This window comes from Panthera leo, chromosome B2 (genome assembly GCF_018350215.1).
Source record: "Panthera leo isolate Ple1 chromosome B2, P.leo_Ple1_pat1.1, whole genome shotgun sequence".
NCBI classification, from domain to species: Eukaryota; Metazoa; Chordata; class Mammalia; order Carnivora; family Felidae; genus Panthera; species Panthera leo.
The window spans coordinates 52,494,927-52,519,943 of record NC_056683.1 but is presented as its reverse complement, the minus strand read 5'-3'; the positions used below and the strand labels follow the sequence as shown (position 1 = coordinate 52,519,943).

Below are 25,017 nucleotides of genomic sequence, written 5' to 3'. Positions count from 1 at the left end.
AGTAATACTGCATTGTGTATATATGTACCACATCTTCTTCATCCTTTCATCTATTGATGGACACATTGATTGCTTCACTATCTTGGTTGTTGTAAATAATGCTGCCACAGAATGGATAGACACATATATCTTTTTGAATTAGTGTTTTTGTTGTCTTCAGGTAAATGCCCAAAAGTTGAAATATGGGTTGTATGGTCTTTGTATATTTAATTCTTTGAGGAAATTCTGTACCATTGCGCACAGTGGCTGCACCAGTTTGAATTTCTGCCGGCAGTGCATGAGGGCTACTTTTTCTCCACATCCTCACCAGCACTTATTTCTTGTCTGAGACCAGCTATTCTGACAGGTGTGAGCCAATATCTCATTATGGCTTTGATTTGCGTTTCCCTGATGATTAGTCATATTGAGGATCTTTTAATGTGTCTGTTGGCCATCTGGAGTCTCCTTTAAAAAATATTCAGGTCCTCTTCCTATTTTTATTGGATTTTTTTGATGTTAAATTGTATGAATTCTTACTATATTTTGGATATTATCCCCTTATCAGATACATCATTTGCAAATGTCTTCTCCCACTTAGTAGGCTGCCTTTTTGTTTTGTTGATGATTTTCTTCACTGTGCAAAAGCCTGTCATGTTGGAATAGTTCCAATACTTTAATTTTGTTTTTGTTCCCTGTGCCTGAGGAGACATGTATAGAAAAATGTTTCTGAGGCCAGTGTCTAAGAGATTACTGCCTATGTTTTGTTTTAAGAGTTTCATGGTTTCAGGTCTCATATTTATGTTTTTGAATCTATTTTGAGTTTCTTTTTGTGTATAGCATAACAGAGTGATCCAGTTTCATTCTTCTGCATGTAGATGTCCATTTTTCCCAACATCATTATTAAACTGACTAATGTATATTCTTCACTTCTTTTGTATTTTCCAAAGTCCTTTGTCACAGATGAATTAACCATAAAACTATGGGTTTATTTCTGGGCTCTGTATCCTGTTCTCTTGATCTATGTGTCTTTTTTTTTCTCTTTTAATTACTTTAGCTTTGCAGTATATTTTGAAATCTGGAATTGTGAGACCTCTGGTTTTGTTCTTCCTTGTCAAGATTGCTTTGGCTATTCAGGGTGTTTTTTGCTCCCTACAAATATTAGGATTATTGTTCTAGTTATGTGAAAAATGCCGTTGGTATTTTGATAAGGATTGGATTGAATCTTTAGATTACTATGGGGTTGTATGGACATTTTAATGATATTCTTTCAATCAATGAGCATGATAGAGCTTTCCATTTCTTTCTGTCATTTTCAGTTTCTTTCATTAATTACTTACAGATTTCAAATGTCAGGTCTTTCACCTGATTGGTTAAATTTATTGTTAGGTATTTTATTATTGATGCAATTGTAAATAGAATTGTTTTCTTAGTTTTTCTTTCTTCCACTTTGTTATTACTGTATATAAATGCAACAGATTTCTCTTTAGTAATGTTCTATCCTGCAACATTACTTAATTCATTTTGTAGTTCTAACAGTGCTTTTGGTGTGGACTTCAGGGACTTCTATATAGATCATGTCATTTGCAAAGAGTGACAGTTTTACTTCCTCCATAATAATTTTTTTTGTCTGATTGCTGAAGCTGAGATTTGTAGTACTATGCTGGATAAAACTGGCGACATTGGATATACTTGTCTCGTTCCTGATGTTGGTGGAGAAGCTTTCTTCTTTTCACCATAGAGTATGATGTTAGCTGTGGGTTTTTCGTATGTGGCCTTTAATATGTATAGGAATATTCCCTTTAAACTCACTTTTTTGAGAGTTATTATTAAGTGCCGTTGAATTTTGTCAAAAGCTTTGTCTACATCTGTTGAGATGATCATAAGATTTTTGTTCTTCATGGTATTAAGTGGTATATCATGTATGTTGATTGGTGGATATGGAACCATCCTTGCATCCCTGTAATAATTGATTATGGCTAATGATCCTTACTGTATTATTTATTTGGTTTGATAATGTTGAGGATTTTTGTGTCTATGTTCATCAGAGACATTGGCCTGTAATTTTCTTTTCTAATAGTGCCTTTATCTGATTTTTGTACCTATATTTTGTTTAACAAGTTTTTGTGATGTTGCAGGCATCCTCTTCAGAGACTCTTGGCTTTTTTTTATCAAGTACATTATTTTAGGTCGTCAAAATGAAGATATTTGGAAATCTGGGTGATGAAAAATTACTTACTAAATTCTAATAACTTAGTTATTTTTAATGCATTTATTTAAAACACTACATATAAATAGTGTTTATGGATATATCTTACAATTAGTGGTAGCTTGTTAACCTTAGTTAAAAATAGGTTTGTGTGATGTTTATAGAACCCATGATTTTGACAAAACAAGACTGTATCAAAACTTTCTAGTGTGGCTGAAAATCCGTATTGTAAAACTGTATGTCATAGTCCTAAAGTATACAGTTGTTTGGCAGAAGTTAAAAAACAATGTGAAGATCAAGCCCGACAAAGGGCTTATTTTGACTTTGTAGCATATGTGCACAAATCCATGTTTATCCTCTGGAAGCAGGCAAGGAACACTGTATTGAATTACAACAGAAAATGATATCCCATGGACTTTTGGGCGTGGGAAGTTTTACAATTTTCCCTTCCTAGGTATTCTAGCTTCTAAAACAATAGACAAGTAGGGATCACTTCAGGATTCTGTGTTCAGCTACAACTGTAACTTATTAAGTGTTCCTGACCAGCCAGCTCCTGAAGACATCTGCCTCCCCAACCCCTCTCTGACTTCTCTGTGTGGATATTCCCTTTCTCTCTCCCTCTCCCCCTCTTTCCCCTCACTTCTCTCCTTCCCTTCCCCTTCCTTTTCTCATCCCACTATATGGGTATATCTTCTAAGCATGGTGACACTTTGGGTGGTGGTTTATTTGTGTAGCACAGTTACTATATAATGAATGATAATTTAGTTCTTTGGGATTTAGGAGTATGGTGCAAAATCTGAGAATCCAAACTTCTTCTGGAAACTACCTCTTGAAAATGCCCAAATGCAAAATATTGCTGATACCCTAATGTGATTTTAATGGTTAACAAGGCCTATTTGAGAAAGTAATGTTTAAAATCAGATATAAAACATGAGAACTAACCCCTATAAGGGGTGTAAGTATCTGTGTGTGCATGCATGTGCACATGCCAGTGTGTGAAAAGAATAGTTCAAGCAGATGAAACACCACTTGGGCAAAAGGCCTTGGGAGAGGGGAAGATTTTGTCCTAGGAACTGAGAGAAGACAAATAATTTATAAGAGAAGCTAAGCTTTATGACATAGGCTGAATTAATTGAATAGCATCTCCTTGCAAAGAGGTGAGGACTGAAATCTTGGGGCATTTTCCCATCCTGAAACAGCCATACAAAGGGTTGGGAAATAACCCTGGTCCCAAGCAAGATGGTAACATGAATGAGAACGTGTATAAGATGGAGACCCCTCCCAAATGCCACGTTCTCAAAAGGTGAACCAGCAAAAATTCCTCCTCACGAGAGGAAAAGGCAAGGGTATTCATTCTCATGGCTTTGGCTACGTATACAGGAGAAATACTAAGTCCATCTTTATACGTCATAACTTTTTGCCAATCCCTGTGTGGACTTAGGGTTCAAATTCACATCACCTGTGCAGTGAAAGACCCAGGCCGATAAATTGTTTTTAACTGGTTGTGGGTTAGTGGCACCTTGAGGTGCCAGGAATGATTTAAATTTTTTTCTGAAAGAACACGTCTTCAACTTAAGCTGAACTATTTTTGGTGTGTGTGTGTGTGTGTGTGTGTGTGTGTGTGTGTGTGTGTTGTGTTGTGTTGTGTGTGTCAGGGGAGGAAAAGGGCAAAGGTGGTGGATGTTGTCTTCAGCAGCCCCTGTGGCACTTGGTAGGGAATGTATCTACCACTTTCTATAACTATGTGTTCTATTCTTGTACTATGTGCATAAGCACCAGGTAAGTATGGGAGGTAGGAGGGTAGAATGGAGGCAGGGCCCTGGGAAAGCAATAGTGTATTTCCAGCCTGGTCTTCCATTGCCCCAGATCATAAGTTGTTGTCACCGTGTAAATTGGTAGAGAAGAGGGTAACAGTGGCTTGTCTAGGAAACAACATGATGTAAAACTGGAGAGGCTAGTTGAAATGAACAAGTGAGTACATGGCCAAAAAGCAGAAACCTGCTGGGGAATCTAACATTTGAAGTTGTAAAGTTTTGTCTTTTTTGCCATCCACTTTTATCCAGTTTGATGTCCCTGACAATCTACACTATTGCTCTCTTTGAAACTGAGTGTAGCTGAGACAATGTTTAAATGTTTTGGAACTTTTATGCTCATAAATCGACCTGAATGTGGTTCTGGACTGTCCTTGCAAACACACATATACTGGTCTCCAGCAACACTGAGTAAGGCTGAGTTCTCCAGGGATGTTTTCCTTTTCTCCTCTCACATCCCCTCCCCAATAGCAGTAGCCACAACAAAATGACCACTTTTACCTTTAGTGGAGGAGAAAAAATGTCTTGGAAAAAAAACTGCCCGTGTTTAAATAGACAGGAAATCAGAGAAAGTTCCACTTCATTATTAACAGGACTAACCTTGGCTTCGGGAAGCAGTGGCCCTACTTCATTTTTAAAAATGGAATCTTTGAAGTGGCTTCTAGTAAAATTGGTGGTGGATGTGGAGTGGATATCATTTGCTTTAATTTGGGGCTTGAGAAACAGTTTACAGTGTTCTAAACTGGAAGTTAATATTAAGGCAAGGAGACATATAATAAGTGGAAACTTGGCCACAATTGTAGGAAACAAATGAGTTATAAATGGAACATCCCCCCTCAGTCTGGAAAGCACATACTAATCATGTAGTAGAAAGATCTTTCTTGGGTTCCCAGGTTTTATTGTGTGCTTTTATTACTTGAACATATGACTTATTCAAGTGTACATAATTGTATGCAAGTCAAGAACTCGTAATTATCAGATATTTAACATAGAGAAATAATTCTGAGACTATAGCTTTAAGTGTGGCATATTTATAACCACTCAAAATTGAAAGAGCAAGAAAATGAGGTGAGAAAACATGCAACATTTTAGTAATGGAAGAAATGTACATGGACCAATATACTTGTCTTAATTTTTTCTATAAAAAAAATTTAGTTTCACCTTTCTCATGTTCCCAAGTACCCAAGTAAAATGCCAATGAACAAATTATTTAATCTACTTAATATCAGACAATTGGAGAGCCTATTTTTTTTCATTCAAATGATTTGTCCTCATAACTGGATACAAACACAATAAAACAAATGAGATCCAGTACCACAAATAACAGTACATGTTAATTGGTAGCATGGAGACAAAACAGAATAGGCAATATTTAGCTTTCTCCTAAAGAAATACTTTGTGTCTCTTTTCCTTAAACTTAATAGACTTTTAGTTAATGTGCCTTTCTTCATAATGTTTTCCATATGTTTATTATTCTCTTTTAGAAAAACCAAATTGTTTTCCTAATGTTTATATCAAAGCATTTTTATATTAACTTTTGCTAAACCATATTTCAATGCTACCAAACAGCAAATATTTCTTTATGCAATTTGTATTGGACGTTCTCAGGGAGAATTTCTGAAAATTCTAATCACTAGCCAGAGGAGTCTCTCTGTTGTCAGTTCTGTATCTATACAATGCATACAATGATGTCTGCCTCCTGAAATTAGGCATACTTGATATGCAATGTAGAGTTTCTAGAACAATTGCCTTGGTAACACTGCATTTAATAGTTATTATAGTCATTACAATTAAAACTAGTAACAGTAAAAATAACTTCTTACTCAGTTTATTTGTGAGCCAGGAAACAGAGTTGCATTACAAATACATGTAAATACATGTTACTCATTTTTTAACATCTATAAAGATCTAACTAGGGGCACCTGGGTAGCTCAATCGGTGAAATGTCTGACTTTGGCTCAGGTCATGATCTCAAGGTTCGTGGGTTTGAGCCCCCATTGGGCTCTGTGCTGAAGGCTCAGTGCCTGAAGTCTGCTTCGGATTCTGTGTCTCCCTCTCTCTCTGCCCCTCCCCAACTTACCCTGTGTCTCAAAAAACAAACAAACAAACAAAAACATTTACAAAATTAAAAAAAAAAATAAAGAACTAAATAGAATGAGCTAGAAAGAAAATTTTAAAAAGTGAAAATTTGATGCTCTTACAGAGGTGTTAAAAAAAAAAAAAAAGTATCATTAGGGGCGCCTGGGTGGCTCAGTTGGTTGGGCGACCGACTTCAGCTCAGGTCATGATCTCGCAGTCCGTGAGTTCGAGCCCTGCTTCGGGCTCTGTGCTGACAGCTCAGAGCCACAGCTCAGAGCCTGGATCCTGTTTCAGATTCTGTGTCTCCCTCTCTCTCTGACCCTCCCCCATTCATTCTCTGTCTCTCTCTGTCTCAAAAATAAATAAACGTAAAAAGAAAATTAAAAAAAAAAGTATTAATTTTTAATAGATACTCATTTTATCAGACACTCTTGTACATGTTAGATTTAGTTGTTAAAGTCTCTGAACAGTACTGCTATAAAGAAAATTGTCTTAGCTTAAATTCGTATTTTCAAATTTTTTTATGATAATCTTTTTTTCTACACAATAAACTTGTTCCATCACAGTATTCTGCTGGAAAATATTCTTATTGGAAGGTGAGATAATAAATAAATTATCAAAAAATACATAAATAAAAGAGGACAAGAATTCCAGCAAAAGTTTAATGTCCACATTTCCAACGTGTGGAAGAAGGGCTCCTGGGCCATAAAAGTCAGTGTGCAAAAGATGAACAAAGTAGCTTCCTATATTTTTTCAGCTGGTTGGATTGCTTTTATCAGTGATGAAAATGATTAAATATTTGAAAAAAATGTAGCTTGCTTTTGTTTACCATCAACATCTTTAAAAAAAAATTTTTTTTAATGTTCATTTATTTTTGAGACAGAGACAGAGCATGAACGGGGAGTTCCAGAGAGAGAGGGAGGCACAGAATCTGAAGCAGGCTCCAGGCTCTGAGCTCGAACTCATGGACCGTGATATCATGACCTGAGCCTAAGTCGGACGCTTAACCGACTGAGCCACCCAGGCGCCCCCCACCATTTTTTTTTATTAATATAAACTTCTCTGTTGTTTTAGCAATAGGTGATCAGTTTTTATTTTCAGAGATAATATAATTTTTATATATTTCTGGAGTTAGATGGCATTTTAAACTGACATTCAATTAATACATAAAAATAACACATGAAATTCTGTAATATGCTAAAAATGCAAGTATTCAATCTTTATGCAATGGATTATGCTTAGATCATAAGCTTGAAGCTTACCAAGAAGGAAAATATGTCCAAAAACAGTCTGCCTCTTCTACAGCAACGCGTCCATGCTGATTAAATTGGTTATTAGTGCCTTTTTTTTTTTTTTTTTTTTACTTAGAAAACGTTCTGTGAGACAATAAAAAGAACACTGAATTCATCAGAATATTTTGTTTCTAATTATGGTTTAGCTTTGCCAAAAAAAAAAAAAAAATCAACGTTTCCCCAACTGTATCAGAACATTTAATTTACAGTTGATTGACTCTCTGGGATAAAGGGGTATTCGTGGGGAACCACATTTATCCTTGAGATCTCCATTCCCACAAGTCACAACTTTGATGATCCAGGAAAATCCCTAATACCTATTAGTCAGTTAGACAATCTTTCTCGGGCCCCAGAGGCTGAGTAGGTTGGAGGTGCAGCCCTGGTGGAGAGCGGGTGTAAACAGAAAGGTAGACTCAAACACCATGTACCTTGGAGTAGAAAGTGGAGAGTGGATCTGCTTGATGTCTTTTCACGGCCCATGAGCCTGAATGTTGTGCTGTTTGTTTCATTTTCTTAAAATTACCTAGAGTTCTCCCAGTGGGTACTCCTTGTTTTCACTTAAGACTTTAAAACAACATGATGCTGAGACACACATTTTTCCCATAACGATAAAATATGATATTGAGAAAGACTCCTATTTTTCCAGATTCCCAATTCTTGATACATTAAAAAAAAAAAAAAAAAAAGCTGTCACCCTGGAAGCTATCTCTTTATGAGGGTTTCTCTTTATGAAGGTATCTCATTCACAAAATTTTCATCAATTCGTAGCAGATATAGTTAATCAAAATATCTTGTTTGCTCTTCTTGGATATTTTGACTTTATTAGCATGATCATATTATTCCAAAAGTGAGGTTAACGGAAGTCTCTTTGTCTTCGCATCTGAGTGCACCGAGTAAGACAGAAATCCTGGGCCGTAGCTGTGATTTCATTTTCTTTGCACATAATCAAGTTTTGAATCAGGAGGACAGACTCACCCTGGTAAATTTTAGCGGCTTTTAAAAAATAACCATTTTTAGTTTAAAATGAATCCTTGTTGCTGTTATCACCTTCAGGGAAAAAAATAACATCATCTGTTCATAAAATTATCTTCTTCCCGGTCTAGTCTTTGTTCTCTTTAGTACTTAACTTTGGCTTTTATATTATTATGGTGGCTGTTTGGGCCAGGATATGATATGATATTCTTTTCTTGGCATAACAGATGGAAATTTCAAAACTCACTACCTTTTCAAGCACCTCTCTTATTCATTCTGTAAATGTCTCATCTTATTGTTTTAATTTTGTTTCAATATCTTGTTTTCAACCAAGTACTCATCACTTCTCTCTCAACACATATGGTTTTAATTTGGAAATCTTGCTGTTTTGCCCTGTTTGTATAAAAACACATTCAGATTTTCATTTTCTAATTTCTTCCAAGTTTTTTTTTTCTCAATTTTTGTTGTCTTATGGAAGTTCATGTTTACAAGGAAACTTTATATACATATATATTCTTGCCACTGAATGTAATGTGAATACTTATTTTCCTTTAGAAATATTGGTTTGAAATTGATTAGTTTGGTATTAACATGAAGTATTATTCGCTTGACTGGTTTTTGGCCTACTGGAATGTAATCAGTTGATGGTTATATGCCCAGCACTAAAACCAAAACCAAAACCAAAACCAAGTACACACACAAGCATACACACACACACACAGAGAGAAAATTGGAACCACTGATAACACCAATAGCCAAAGTCAAGAATCCTTCCACTTTGTTGTTCAATCAACTGTCTCATATGTTACAGAGATTTCTAGTTCTGGGTTTGAACATAATGGGAGTAATATATGTTCCTAATATAGTTGTTAGATCACATTGTCTCATTTTTATAAAACAACTCACTTTAGAATACCAAACTTGTTTATGGTATTCTCTGTAAAGGTTAGATTCAAGAATAGTCAGGGTAGGAAGAGAAACTTAATAAAGTGCATGTCAAACATGGAATCCCAAACAAGAAGATAAAAGGTTTTTTTTTTCCCCCATTATTTATCAATATCTTTAATGTAGAGCAGAATATAAAATGGAAATTATGGGTACCACTGTGACCATTTAGAATTATTTTATAATTAATTTTAAAATGCTCATTTAGCCAAAAACTTATCTACCTTGTATGTGACAATCTATTAGGTATGATAGATAATAGGAAGTAGTATAAAATACCATCAACTTACTCAATGTTTTCATCTCTCAAAATACTGAAATCATGTCAGATTGCTTAGGTAATGTTATTTTTACCTAGGTTACAAATTTAAGTTCTACAGACCTAATTTTTTAAAAATCTGTATAAATTACAATAATTAAGAATCAGGTTATGGGTACACATTTCTACTAAAGACTTCTTAAGTTTAGTAAAGATATTCTATGATTATCTTTTTATGATTTTGTTGAGATATAATTTACATACATTACTGCAAAGCTTCAGATATGTAGCATAATGATTATACTTAAATTTATTATGAAATTATTACTATGACAGGCTTAGTTAACAACTATCTCATACAGATATAATAAGAACAAGCTAAAAAGGAAAACAAAAATTTCCATTGTTAGGAGATTTACTCTAAATTTTATGATTTATTACTATATTATTTTCCATGTATCATACAGAAGTGGTATATTGTATATTACATGTTGTAAATTACATTCCCTGGTGTTTATCTTACAGCTGGAAGTTGGTATCTTTTGACCACTAGGCATCCATTCCCCTTCCCTCTACACTGGCCTCTGGTAACCAAAATTAGAATCTTGTTTTTTCTTAGTTTCGTGGGGTGTTTTGTTTTTAGAGTCCACATATATGTGAGATCATACAGCATTTTGTCTTTCTCTGTCTGACTTATTTCTCTTAGCATAGTGCTCTCAAGATCCATCTATGTTGGCAGGGTTGTCAGGATTTCCTCATGTTTTATGGCTGAATATTATTCTATGACGTGTATGTATGCCACAACTTCTTTTTCCATTTATCTGTCATTGAACATTTACATTATTTCCACATCTTGGCTATTGTAAATAATGCTGCACTGAACACGGAATGCACATAACTGTTCAAGATAGTGTTTTAGGTTTCCTTTGGGTATATTCCCAGAAGTGAAATTTTTGGGCCTTACAGTAGTTTTGTTTTTAATTTTTTTGAGGATTATCCATATTGTTTTCCATAGTGGCTATACCTGTTTACAATCCCAACAGTACATAAGAGTTCCCTTTTCTCCAGTCTTGCCAGCATTTGTTATCTCTTGTCTTTTTTGACGATGGCCATTGTACAGGTGTGAGGTGATAACTCATTATGGGTTTGATTTGCAATTCCCTAATGACTAGTGGTGTTGAGCATCTTTTCTTGTACCTGTCGATTATTTGTATATTATCTTTGGAAAAATGTCTCTTCAGGTCTTTAGTCCTTTTTTTAATTGAATCATTTATTTTTAACTATTGAGTTATATGGGTTTTTATATTTTTATTAGATAATGTTTTGCTATTTTTTTCCCTGTTCCATATGTTGTCTTTTCACATTGTCAATTGTTTCTTTTGTGTGAAAACCCTTTTTAGTTTGATATAGTCCCACTTATTTATTTTTGGTTTTATTGTTTGTGTTGTAGGTGTCATTTCATCCTCCCCCCAAAAAAACGTTTGCTTTTATAGGAGCTTTTCCCTTATATTTTCTTCCAGGAGTTTCCTTGTCTCAGATCTTACATATCAAACTTTAATCTATTTTGAGTCAATTTTGTGAGAGAGTGAGGTAAGACAGAGATCTATCTTTTAGTCTTTTTTTTTTTTAATTAAAGTTTATTTATTTTTGAGAGAAAGAGAGCATAAGTGGGAGGGGGCAGAGAGGGAGGGAGACACAGAATCTGAAGCAGGCTCCAGGCTCTGAGCTGTCAGCACAGAGCCTGACCTGGGGCTTGAACTCACAAGCTGTGAGATCATGACCTGAGCTGAAATCAGATGCTCAACTGACTGAGCTACCCAGGTGTCCCTAGCTTTTATTCTTTTACATGTAAATACTCAGTTTTCTCAGCATCATTTACAGAAAAGACTATCATTTGTTCATTGAGTATTCTTGAATCCCTTGTCAAATATTAGTTGAAGAAGATACATGCTTGGTTTATTTTTGGGCTGTCAATTCTTTTCCACTAATCTCTGTGTCTCTTTTTATACCAGGGCCATACTGTTTTGATTTCTGCAGATTTATAGTACACTTTGAAACCAGAAAGTATGATGCCTTCTGCTTTGTTCTTTCTCAGGATTGCTTTGGCTATTAAGGGACTATAAATTTTGAATTGCTTTTTTCCTACTTCTATAAAAATGTCATTGGAACCTTGATAGGGAATTCATTGAATCTATAGATGGCTTTTTGTAGTGTTGACATTTTAACAATATTCTTCCAATGTATGAACACAGGATACTTACCATTTTTTTGTGTTTTCTTCAATTTATTTTGTCAATATCTCATAGTTTATAGAGGTTTTCCCCCTTTTTGGTTACATTTATTTCTAAGTATTTTATTTTCTTTGATGCTATTGTAAATTGAATTGGTTTTTCTTCATCAGATAATTTGTTGTTAGTGTATAGAAATCCTGATTATTGAATGTTAATTTTGTATCCTACAATTTTACTGAATGCATTGGTTAGACGAATTAAACTAATTCAACTAATGACTTCAATAGGATTTCTACAGTTTATACTTCTCTTTCCCTTTACATTTTAGGATAGTGATGTTACAATTTACATTTTTTATATTGTGTAATAACAGACAATTTAAGTTATGGTTATTTTACTATATTCGTTTTTTAACTTTTAAAGTAGAATTGTAGGTCCACCTAGGTGGCTCACTCAGTTAAGCATCTGACTTCAGCTCAGGTCATGGTCTCATGGTTTTTGAGTTTAATCCCTTTGTTGGGCTCTGTGCTGACAGCTTGGAGCCTGCTTCTGTCTATGTCTCTGTCTCTCTCTGCCTCCCATCCCCCCCCAAAAAAAACCTAAATATTAAAAAATATTAAAGTGGAATTGTAAATGAATTATGCATTACCATTACCAAATTACAGAATTATTAACTATGTGTTTACCATTACCCATGAGTTTTACAATGCATTCTTAAAATGTTATGTTAATAAATCTTTTATTTCCAATCAAAGAACTCCCTTTTAGATTATTGTATAGCAAGTCCAGTGGTGATGAACTCCTTCTGCTTTTACCTGTTTTATCCCTCCTTCGTTTCTGAAGGACAGCTTGGCTGGTATAGAAATATTGGTTGAGTTTTTTTTTCAATATTTTGAGTATATAATTTTATTGTCTTCTGGCCTGATGAAAAGTTTCTATAGAGAAATCCACTGATAGTCTTTTGTGGGTTCCCTTGCATGTACTTCTCTATTTTTCTTTGCTAATTTTAAACTTGTTTTTTGGTCTTTGACTTGTTTTTTTTAATATATTTGATATACAGTGTTACATAATTTCAGGAGTACAACATATACAAAGTATATACATTATGCTATGTTCATAAGTATGACTTTCAGCTGGTCCCATAAGACGCTACCATAACACCATATTCCCTGTGGTTTACTTTTTGTCCCTGTGACTTATTCATTCCACTAATGGACCTCTGTATCTCCCATTCCCTTTCACTCATTTTGCCCATCTCCCTACCTCTCTCCCCTCTGGCAACCATCACCTTGTTCTGTATGAGTCTGTTTCTACTTTTCATTTGCTTTTTATTCATTTCTTCTTTTATATTCCACATGTACATGAAATTATATTGTATTTGACCTTTTCTGACTTACTTCACTTAGCATAATATCCTCTAGTTACATCATGTTGCAAGTGGCAAGATCTTAACAATTTTTATGGCTGTGTAATATTTCATTGTGTATACATACCACTTTTTTATCTCTTTATCTACTGATGGTCACTTCGGTGGCTTTCATATCTTGCTATTGTAGATAATACTGCAGTTAATATAGGAGTGCATAAATCTTCTTGAATTAGTGTTTTCATTTTCTTTAGGTAAATACCCACTAGTAAAATTACTAGATCATATAGTATTATTTTTTAATTTTATATACATATATAAAATTTATTGTCAAATTGGTTTCCATACAACACCCAGTGCTCATCCCAACAGGTGCCCTCCACAATGCCCATCACCCACTTTCCCCTCCTTCTCACCCCCATCAACCCTCAGTTCTCACTATTTAAGAGTCTCTTATGGTTTGCTTCATTCCCTCTCTGTAACTTTTTTTTCCCCCTTCCACTCCCCCATGGTCTTCTGTTAAGTTTCTCAGGATCCACATACGAGAAAGAATGAAATCTGCCCATTTGTAGCAAGGTGGATGGATCATATAGTATTTCTATTTTCACCTTTTTGAGGAAACGCCCTACTGTTTCCACAGTGGCTACAGAAGTTTACATCCTCAACAACAGTGGTCTGGGGTTCCTTTTTCTCCATATCCTCACCAACTGTTTTTTTTGTTGTTGTTGTTTGTTTGTTTCTTTTTGTCTTTTTGATTCCAGCCATTCTGACTGGTATGAAGTAGTATCTCATTGTGATTTTGATTTGCTTTTCCCTAATGATTTGTAATGTTGAACATCTTGGATTTGACTATTGGCCACCTTTGTCTTCTTTGGAAAAATGCCTATTTTAGTGGGATTATTATTTGGTTTTGAGTTGTATGCGTTCCTAATTGTGTATATTAACCACTTATCAGATATATCATTGTGAATATTTTTTCCCATTCAGTAGGTTGCCTTATTGTCTTATTGATGGTTTTCTTTGCATTGTAAACGCTTTTTAAATTTGGTGTAATTTAAATAATCTATTTTTTTTCTTTTGTTTCTTTTGCTTAAGGAGACATATCTAGAAAATGTGGCAAGGCCAATGTCAAATCACTGTTTTCTTGAGGATTTTCAGTTTCAGCTCTCAAATTTAGGTATTTATTTTTTATTTTTGTGTATGATACCAAAGTGGTCCTGTTTCATTTTTTGCATATGGATATCCAGTTTTCTCAGCACCATTTGTTAAGGAGACTATCCTTTCCCATTGTAACATTCCTGCCTCCTTTGTTATAAATTAATCATATAAAGGAGGGTTTATTTCAGGTCTCTCTCTTCAGTTTCCCTGATTTGTGTGTCTGTTTTTGTGCCAGCACCATACTGTTTTGATTACTATGGCTTTGTAGAGTATCTTGAAATTTGGGATTATGATACTTCCAACTTTGTTCTTCTTTCAAGACTGCTTTAGCTATTTGGGTACTTCTGTGGTTCTGTACAAATTTTAGTATTATTTGTTCTAGTTCTGTGAAAAATGCTATTAGTATTTTGGCAGGGATTCCATTGAATCTGTAGATTGCTTTGGGTAGTGGGGACATTTAACAGTATTAGTTTTTCCAGTCCATGAGCATAGAATATCTTGACATTTCTTTGTGGAGTCTTCAGTTTCTTTCATCAACATTTTATAGTTTTTAGAGTACTTGTCTTTCACCTCCTTGATTAAGTTTATTCCTTGTTTTTTTTTTATTCTTTTTAGTGGAATTGCAAATAGAATTGTTGGCTTAATTTCTCTACTACTTTATTAGTGTATAGAAACATAAACACTTTTTGTGTATTGACTTTGTATCCTGCAACTTTACTGAATTCATATTTTGTGATAGTTTTTTGATGGAGTGTTTAGGGTTTTCTACATATAGTGTCAGCAAATAGTTTATGTCCTTGCCAATTTAGTTGCTTCTTTTTTCTTGTCTGAATAGTGTGGTTAGAACTTAAATTATTATGTTGAGAAAACTGGAGAGTGGATGTCCTTGTATTATTACTGAAAAAGTTCTCATTTTTTAACCATTGAGTGTAATATCAGCTGTGGATTTTTCATGTATGGCCTTTGTTATGTTGAGGTGTGTCTCCTCTAAAACCAATTTGTTAAAAGGTTTATCATGAACCGATGTTAAATTTTGTCAAATGCTTTTTATGTATATATTGAGATGATAATCTCATTGTTATCCTTCCTCTTGTTGATGTTTATCACATTGGTTGATTTGCAAATATTGAAACATCCTGGAATCCCTGAAACAAATTCCACTTAATTGTGGTGAATATTATATTGTTGAATGTGATGTGCTAGTATTTTGTTGACGATTTTGCATCAGTATTCATCAGAAATATTGGCCTGTGGTTTTCTGTTTTTGTAGTCCTTATGTGGTTTTGGTGTCAGGGTAATTAGGTATTTGGAAGCTTTTCCTTTTTTATTTTTTGGGATAATTTGAGGAGAACAAATATGAACTCTGCTTTAAATGTTGGTAAAATTCCCCTGAGAAGCCTTCTGGCCCTGGACATTAGCTTGTTTAGAGTTTTTGACTACCAATTCAATTTTGTTGCTACTAATTGGTCTGTTGAGGTTTTGTGTTTCTTTTTCATTCAGTTTTGGAAGAATGCATATTTATAGAAATCTGACCATTTCTTCTAGGTTATCCATTTTATTGGCATATAATTTTTGATAGTATTCCCTTATCATCCTTTGTATTTTTGTGGTGTCAGTTGTTACTTCTTTATTTCTGATTTTATTTAGATTATATCTTTTTTCTTGATGGGTCTGGCTAAAGATTTATCAATTTTGTTTCTCTTTTCAGTTCTTGGTTTCATCAGTCTTTTCCATTGTTTTTTGTCTGTTTGGTTTGTTTAACCTTTGTTTCATTTGTTTCTTCTCTAATCTTTATTGTTTCCTTCCTTGTACTAACTTTAGGCTTTTTTGTTTTTCTAGTTCCTTTAGGCATAAAGTTATTTTGTTTATTTGAAATTGTTCTTACTTCTTCAGGTAGGCCTGTATCACAACTTTCCTCCTTAAAACTGCTTCTTCCAAATTCCAAAGTTTTTGGACCATTGTCTTTTCATTTGTCTCCATGTAGTTTTTGGTTTTCTCTTAATTTGTTCGTTTACCAACTGGATGTGTAGCATGTTGTTCAGCCTCCATGTGTTTGTGTTTTTTGTTTGTTTTTTCTTGTGATTGATTTCTAGTTTCATACCATTGTGGTTGGAAAAGATACTTATGATTTCAATCTCAAACTTATTGAGACTTGTTTTGTGGCCTAACATATTATCTAAATTGAAGAATGTTGCATGCGCACTTGAAAGAATACGTTTGTGTGTATTTTGCTGTTTTTGTGTGGAATGTTCTGTATTATTGGTTAAGACCATCCCTGCTAATGTGTCATTGAAAGACACTGTTTCTTTATTAATTTTCTCAGGACGATGTATCCATTGATATAAGTGGGGTGTTAAAGTTGCCTACTATTAGTGTATTACTGTCAATGTCTCCCTTTATGTCTGTTAATATTTGCTTTATGTATTTACATGCTCCATTGTTGGGTTCATAGATATTTACATTGTTGTAACCATCTTGGATTTATCCCTTTTGCCAGTCTTGTTACAGTTTTTGCTTTAAAGTCTATTTTGTGTGTTGTAAGTATTGCTACCTTGGCTTTTTTCCCCTTCCTTTAGCATATATTTTTTTTAATCCCTTCACTTTCAGTCTGTATGTGTCTTTAGGTCTGAATTGATTTTCTTGTAGGAAACATATAGATGACTTTTTTTAAAAAATCCATTCTTCCACCCTGTATCTTTTAATTGGAACATTTACACTATTTACATATAAAGTAATTGTTTTATAACTTTGAGAGAGAGCATGCAAATGGGCAGAGGAAGGGGGAGAGAATCCCAATGCAGACCTTGATATCATGCACCATGAGAGATCATGGCCTAACTGGAAATCAAGAGAGGCCCAACTGACTGAGCCACCCAGGTGCTCCTCAAGTAATTATCGATAGGTATATACTTCCATTTTGTTAATTATTGTCTGGTTGTTTTTGTAGTACTTCTTTTTTTTCCTTTATTCTCTTGCCTTTTCCTTTTGTGACTTTCTGTAGTGTTATTCTTGGATTTCTTTCTCCTTATTTTTTGTGTATCTTTTATAGGTTTTAGGTTTGTGGTTATCATGAAGGTCATTTATTGCACCCTAAGTACATAGCAATGTAGATTAAGTTAGTGGTAACTTAACTTTTTTTTTTTAATTTTTTTTAACATTTATTTATTTTTGAGACAGAGGAGACAGAGCATGAACGGGGGAGGGTCAGAGAGAGGGAGACACAGAATCCAAAACAGGCTCCAGGCTCTAAGCTGTCAGCACAGAGCCTGACGCGGGGCTCTAACTCACGGACCGTGAGATCATGACCTGAGCCGAAGCCGGCCGCTCAACCGACTGAGCCACCCAGGCGCCCCAGTGGTAACTTAACTTTAAACATATTCTTAAAGAATTTTCTTGGGGCACCTGGGTGGCTCAGTCAGTTAAACATCCAACTTTGGCTCAGGTCATGATCCTGTGGTCCTTAGGCTCAAGCCCCGTGTTGGGCTCTGTGATGACAGCTCAGTGCCTGGAGCCTTCCTGGGATGCTGTGTCTCCGTCTCTCTCCCTGCCCCTCCATATCTCTCTCTCTCTCTCTCTCTCTCTCTCTCTCAAAAATGAACATTAAAAAAATAAAAATGAGGGGCACCCGGGTGGCTCAGTCAGTTAAGCATCTGACTTTGGCTCAGGTCATGATCTCACAGCTTATGAGTTCAAGCCCCAGGTCGGGCTCTGTGCTGACAGCTCAGAGCCTGGAGCCTGCTTAGGATTCTGTGTCTCCTTCTGTCTCTGCCCCTCTCTCACTCAGGCTCTGTTGCTCTTAAAAATAAATATACATTAAAAAAAAAGAAAAAATAATAAAAATGAATAAATAATAAAAGAACTTTCTGTACTCCTTTGTCCATGTTTTATGTATATCTTGTCCTATTTTACATATTTTTTCATAATTTTCTCTTAATTATGGCCTTTTCTTTTCCACTTAGAGAAGTCCCTTGAGCATTCCTGGAAGGCTGGTTTAGTAGTGATAAATTCCTTTAACTTTTGTTAGGGAAACTATACCTACCTTTAATTCTAAATGATAACCTTACCAGGTAGATGTTTTTGGTTGTATGTTTTTTGTTTTTTTTTTTTTTTTCTTTTCAGCTCTTTGCAGGTCACAGGGACTGGCATGATATATTTCAAAGTTTCTGTTGGAAAATCAGCTGATAGCCTTATGAAGTTTCCCTTTTACTTTTTAATTCTCTCTTGATCTTTAACCTTTGACATTTTAATCATTATGTGTTGTGATTTAGACCTCCTTGGGTTCATCTTGTTTGGAAGTGTCTGTGCTTCCTAAACAGGGATGTGTATTTCCTCTGCCAGGTCAGGGAAATTTTCAACTATTATGTCTTCAGTGATGTTTTATGCCCCTTTCTCTCTCTCATCTCCCTCTGAGACCCGTTGTAATGGCAGTGTTGGTTTGCTTGACATTGACCAAACTCAATCCTTAAGGTGTCCTTTTTCTTTCTGGTCATCATAGGTGGTGTCTTCCAGCTCAACTGGTCTGTTTTTCTGTATCTGTTAATTTCCTTTAGTGTATTTTTCACTTTATTTTTTTTTTTAATTCTGATTGTTTCTTTTCTGTCTTTTCTGTCTCTTTGTCAAAGTTCTCAGTTCTTCCACTATGCTCTCCATTCTCCTGAGTTTCTTTATGGAAGAGATAGGGGCCTGAAACCCACATGGGCACAAATTGGGAGTTCCCAGGGTTCTCCATGCCTAGGCCATGTTGGTTGGTTGGTTGGTTGAGCAGACCCTAAGCCAGCAGGTCTTGGAGAACTGTGCACCAAAAGTATCCTAGCAAGCCACCTGGAGACAAAGTGGTGTGGGCATGGAATGTGATTGATGCCAGTATTCCCTTGGTGGGAATACAAGTGAGTGCTAACCAGGGGTGTCCCAGTGTGCCATGCTGAGGCCAGTCCAGTGGGATGCCCTGGTCTGGTGTGGGCTAGGGGCTTAGGGTTCACTGAGGTAGTAGGCCAGCTAGGGTGCCTGTATGTATCCTCTTCCCATCCATTCTGTCATTGTGGAGGGGAACTTAAACCATGGTGCCCACTAACCCCTTCAATCTGGAGAGAGTTCCAGTGGCTCTATGTCATTTGGAAGGGTTCCAGTGCTCGTCCCTTTATATTCTAGTTGCTCTTTAAACCATGACTTTTTTTTCCTGTGCCCCCATGTGTCCAGGACTAGTGTTGGTTAGGGACCTAGGACTCACTGAGGTGGCTGACTAGCTATTGCACCTGGAACCTTGCTTCCTTCTATGCTATTGAAGTGTTGAGGGAACTTAAACCATGGACCTTTTCAGGACCTCAGACCCAGAGAATTTCAGCACTTCCCCTGTCATTTGGCAAGTTCTTTTTATTACAGTTGCCCTTTATAAACCCTGGCTTTTCTCTGTGCCCTAGATAAGACAAATCTGCCTTCTCTCAGTATCATCTCTCCCTACTGTAGTTGGCAGTGTAGGGGATCAAGGTGCCCTTGGTACCATGTTTGTATTTCTCTTGTTGGTTCTCTATATAATCTCTGTCTTGTGCAGAAGCTCTTGAGTCAGCATTCCATTCTTCTTCAGGATGAATTGCTTTACAAAGAGGTATAGATTTTCTGTGTCCATGGAGGAGGGGAGTTCATGGTCTTCTCGTGTCACCATCTTGGACTGGCATTCTTGTTAAGTTTTGACAATTTATTGTGTATCTCTATGAAGCATTTTTTGGGCTCAAAATATTTAGGTCTCATGGGCTTCTTAGATATATATGTCTATTTTCTCCCCATATTTTGGAAGTTTTCAGCCAATATTGTGGTACATATACTTTTTGTTCTTTTGTCTTTCTCATGCCCTCTGGAATTCCCATAATGAGAACATGGTGCTTTTTCATTGTATCTCATAATTCTGTTGGCTTTCTTCACTCCTTTTCATTTTGTTCCTCTGACTGATAATTTCAAATGTCCTATCCTACAAGTTGTGGATCCTTTCATCTGCATGGTTGAGTCTCCTTTTATAACTCTCTTTGGAATTCATTTATTTCATTTTTCAGCTTAAGAATTTTTTTGTTGTTTGGTTTGGTGGTTTCTATTTAACTTCTCATTTTCCTGATTTTGTTTAGTTGTCTTTGTGTTCTTATAATTCACTAAACTTCTTCAAGAGGATTACTCTGGATTATGTTTGTAGATATCCATTTGTTTACAGTTATTGAAGCTTTATTAATTTCCTTTGGCAGTGTTACATTTACCAGACTTTTCAAGATCTGTGAATTCTTACGTGGTTATCTGCACATTTGAGTAAACAGTCTCCTCTTCTGGACTTTGAAGGTTGGCTATATAGGAGACAGTTCTTCACCAGTCAGTTCAGTTTGAGTTTCTGAATGTGTCTGTGGTAACATCCTTGGGCAGGTGGGTCCTGCCATTAGGATTTATTTTTGGAAAAGGCAATTATTTGAGCTCAGAGGTCAGGGTTGGGGATATGCTACTGGTCGAGAATAGTTGGAAACTACTTCAGGCTTGGTTCCATTCCCAAATAACTTTGTAGAATGGGCTCTATGGTTGCCAGGATTCTTTGCTTAGACTTATTAAATGGTTGTGATTGGGTACTATATTCACTGGTAGCTGAGGGTATGAATTTGCTTCCCTGCCCTGAGATGGTAACTCAGTGGGATCCAAGGCATACATAGTTCGTTGTTTGGGTACCCCAGTAAGGCAAGAGTGTGCACTGGATATACTGGTCAGGTGAGGCCACTAGTTTTGTTCTGCATATGGAAAAGCTAGTTGTTCTGTCTGTTCAAGTGCCACTGTAAGCAGTGCTCTTAGATGAGCCGCACAGCTTCCGAAGTACTCTCACAATTGTCAGATGGGCTGAAGCTGTATTCAATTGTAAGAGGGACTATGAATTAGTTTTCTTCATAGGGTTACTGAGATAAAGGGCTCAAAGACCACTAAGCTTCTTTGTGGTGATGCACATTCCATGTTCCCTTGGCCCAGTAGTGCCATGGGCTTTAGTTTGTGGGTGATCAGCTCTGTCTGCTGTCAGCTCAAGCATTGGTCAGTTACACAATATTTATGTATTCTTATCAGACTTTCTGGTCAAAATGGGGTTAACAAGCATGCTCTATAGTGAATAGGGCTATGACACCTTTCTTGCCTGGGGAGAAGTGGTAGGCAAGGCCAGGAGCTACACCCAGCGATGGATGATGCTATGAATTAACTCCATGCCTGGAGGTAGCAAGAAAACCAACCCACCATACTTGGTACTAGCTTTGCTCTGATGGTTATTGACTATTGCTGACTATATATATGTGTGTATGTGTGTGTGTGTGTGTGTATAAAATTTGAACAGTGAGTACTCTAGTTGTGGGAAGAATGCATGCAAGAGTAAGCTCAGTTACTAATTGACCTTGTAGAGTTTGCAGTATGAGCAGAGGGAATTTCAGGTAAGTGTCACAGGAACCCACAGGAGACCATGAATGCACCAAAATGAGAGAGCTTTTTATTTTGTTACACTTTACTGGCAGTTGACAGTATTTGATATTTGCAAATCAGGACAGCTTGATTAATGCCTTGTTTCAGGAAGCTCACTCCAAATTCTATGTGGAGGATGAACTAGTGGGATTTGGGGTGATGCAGAGATGAAAAGGCAAAGTTATAGAGACACAGACACTAGGGAGAAGACTACTGCAATAGTCACTTCCTGGTGATAAATGATAGGAGGGAAAAGAGAATGAAGGATACATATGGGACATATTATTCCAATGCAGACTCAGTGGGACTAGGAATTGCTCATGAGTATTTCTAGGTGAGGGTAATAAAGAGTAAGGGTAGATTCAGGCAGTCAGAGTAATGACTCCAAGACTGCAAGTTTAGAAAGTAGGTGATTAGGATATTTTATCTTTCCAAGACATTGCCAGTTTTATGAGAACAAATGCAGTCACCTGTTAATGATAGTAATCCATATTTCATGAACTCATGGTTCAACATGACCACAGCAAAATAATTCCTCAGGATTGCTTCAATCCCTAAGGCAAATAGACTTTTGGAAGGCCTCTCTGCCAAATAATTTAAAAGTGCAGTCAAAACTAAATTCTACATTTTTTTATTGTTTAAAGCAGGTTTTAAAGGAGCATATTAATTGGGGGTTTTCCATTTTTATTGAGATACAATTGAAATACATCACTTTATGAGTTTCAGGTGTAAAGCATACATATTTTGTGAAATTATTTCAGTAATAAGTTACCATCCAAATCTCATATATAGACAATAAGAACTAGAAAAAAAGGAACTTTTTTTGTAATGAGAACTCAGAATTTATGACTTAACAATTTTCATATATATCATACAACAGTATCAAAATGTATATTACAGCACGAGTACATGTTTATAACTAGCAGTGGGGGTCTTTGACCACCTTGCTCCAGTTCCCTCTCTCTCCACCACTTCTGGTAACCAAAAATCTGATCTCTCTGGGGTTTTGTGTGTGTTTTAAATGTAAATGATGTAATTCAGTGCATGTAAGTTTTTGTCTAACTTATTTCACTTAGTATAATTTCCTCAAGGTCCACCCATGTTGTTACAAGTGGCACAATTTTCCTGTGGTTTTTTTTTTTTTTTCTGCTGACTAGTATTCCATTGTGTGTATATATACCAAACCTTCTTTACCTATTCATCCATCAATGGTCACTTAACTTAGGTCTTGACTATTATAAATAATACTTCAATGAACATGAGGTGCAGTTTCCTTTGGATATATTTGTAGAAGTGGTATTGCTGAATCGCATAGTTCTATTTTTAGTATGTTTTTTTTTAAATTATGATCCCTCATTCTGTTATCCTTAAGGGCTGTACCAATTTACAATCCCACCAGCAGTGCACAAGTTTTCCCCTTTAACTACATTTTCACATTTTTTTCTTGTCCTTTCACTGATAGCCATTCTAGGGCAGGAGGTAATATCTCATTGTGGTTTTAATTTGCATTTCCCTACTGATGAGTGATGGTAAGATCTTTTCATGTTCTTCTTGACCATTTGCATATTGTCTTTGGTAAAATGCCTACTCCGATCTTTGGCGAATTTTTTAATAGGATTTTTATTTTTTGGCTATTGAGTTATATGAGTTCTATACATAGTCTGCTATCAAAGATGTTCTGCAACTTTTTTTTCTTAATCTGTAGATTATTTTTTCATGTTATTGACTGTTTTTGCTACAGAGCTTTTTAGTTTGATGTAACCACACGTCTTATTTTGTTATTTATGCATTAGATATCATATGCAAATAATCATTGCCAGACTCATGTCCGGGAGTTTTTACTATTTACTTCTGGAAGTTTCATGCTCTTACATTTAAGACATAAACTCATTTCAAATTAATTTTTGTGAGTAGTGTAAAATAGTGGTCTAGTTACATTCTTTTACAGGTGAATATCCAGTTTTCTTGCCACTGTTTATTAAAGACTATCTTTTTTCCATTGAATATTCTTGAATAACCTGTCAAATGTTAAACCTATTTCCCGAGGTTATTTCTGGGCTTTGGATTCTGTTGCATTGATTTTTTTTTTAATGTTTATTTTTGAGAGAGGGAGACAGAGGATCTGAAGCAGGCTCTGCATTGACAGCAGAGAGTCTGATGCAGTATCAAACTCAGGAAATATGAGCTCATGGGGCACCTGAGTGGCCCAGTCAGTTAGACGGCCGACTTTGGCTCAGGTCATGATCTCATGATTCATGGGTTCAAGCCCCGGGTGGGGCTCTGTACTGACAGCTTGGAGCCTGCTTCAGAATCTGTGACTCCCCCTGTCTCAAAAAATAAATAAATGTTAATTTTTTTAAAAGAATAATAAAAAAAAAAAGAAATGTGAGATCATGACCTGAGCCAAGATCAATGCTGAACCCACTGAGTCATGCAGGTGCCCCGGATCTTTTTAAGGTCAATACCATACTATTGTGATGACTGTAGCTTTGTAAAATAGTTTGAAATTAGAAGTCTGATGCCTCCCACAGTTCCATATAAAGTTAAGGATTGGTTTTCTACCTCTGTAAAAAATGCCATTGGTTCTTGGTAGGGATTGCATCAAATCCATAAGATGGCTTTTGGTACTTTTGATATTTTAACAATATTCTTCCAATATATGAACACAGGATACTTTGCATTTATCTGTGTTTCCAGGGTGTAGAGCTCTTTTATCTTCTTCGTTAAAGTATTTTTTTATTTGAAGGTATTATAAATGGGGTTGATTTCTTTTTCATATAATTCACTGATGAATAATCCTAACGGTTTAGGATTTTCAGTATATAAAATCATATTAACTACAAATATAGACTATTGTACTTCTTCCTTTTTAATTCTGGTGGCTTTGTTTCTTTCTCTTGCCTGATTTCTCTTGCAAGGATTTCTAGTACTATGCTGAATAGCAGTGGGGAAAGTGGGAACCCTTGTCTTAGTTCTGATTTTAAAGGAAAAGCTGTCATGCTCTCTCTCTCTCTGTCTCAAAAATAAATAAACGTTAAAAAAAATTTAAAAAAAAAGGGGCGCCTGGGTGGCTCAGTCGGTTAAGCGTCCGACTTCGGCTCAGGTCATGATCTCACAGCTTGTGAGTTCGAGCCCGGCATTGGACTCTGTGCTGACAGCTCAGAGCCTGGAGCCTGCTTCGGATTCTGTGTCTCCCTCTCTCTCTGACCCTCCCCCGTTCATGCTCTGTCTCTCTCTGTCTCAAAAATAAACGTTAAA

General features: G+C 35.9%; 1 protein-coding gene across 2 annotated transcripts in view; it reads left to right on the top strand.

Annotated features, from left to right (window-relative positions):
• Positions 1-25,017, top strand: part of HMGCLL1 (3-hydroxymethyl-3-methylglutaryl-CoA lyase like 1) — a 194,963-nt gene that overhangs the window by 94,136 nt on the left and 75,810 nt on the right. The window lies entirely within an intron of this gene.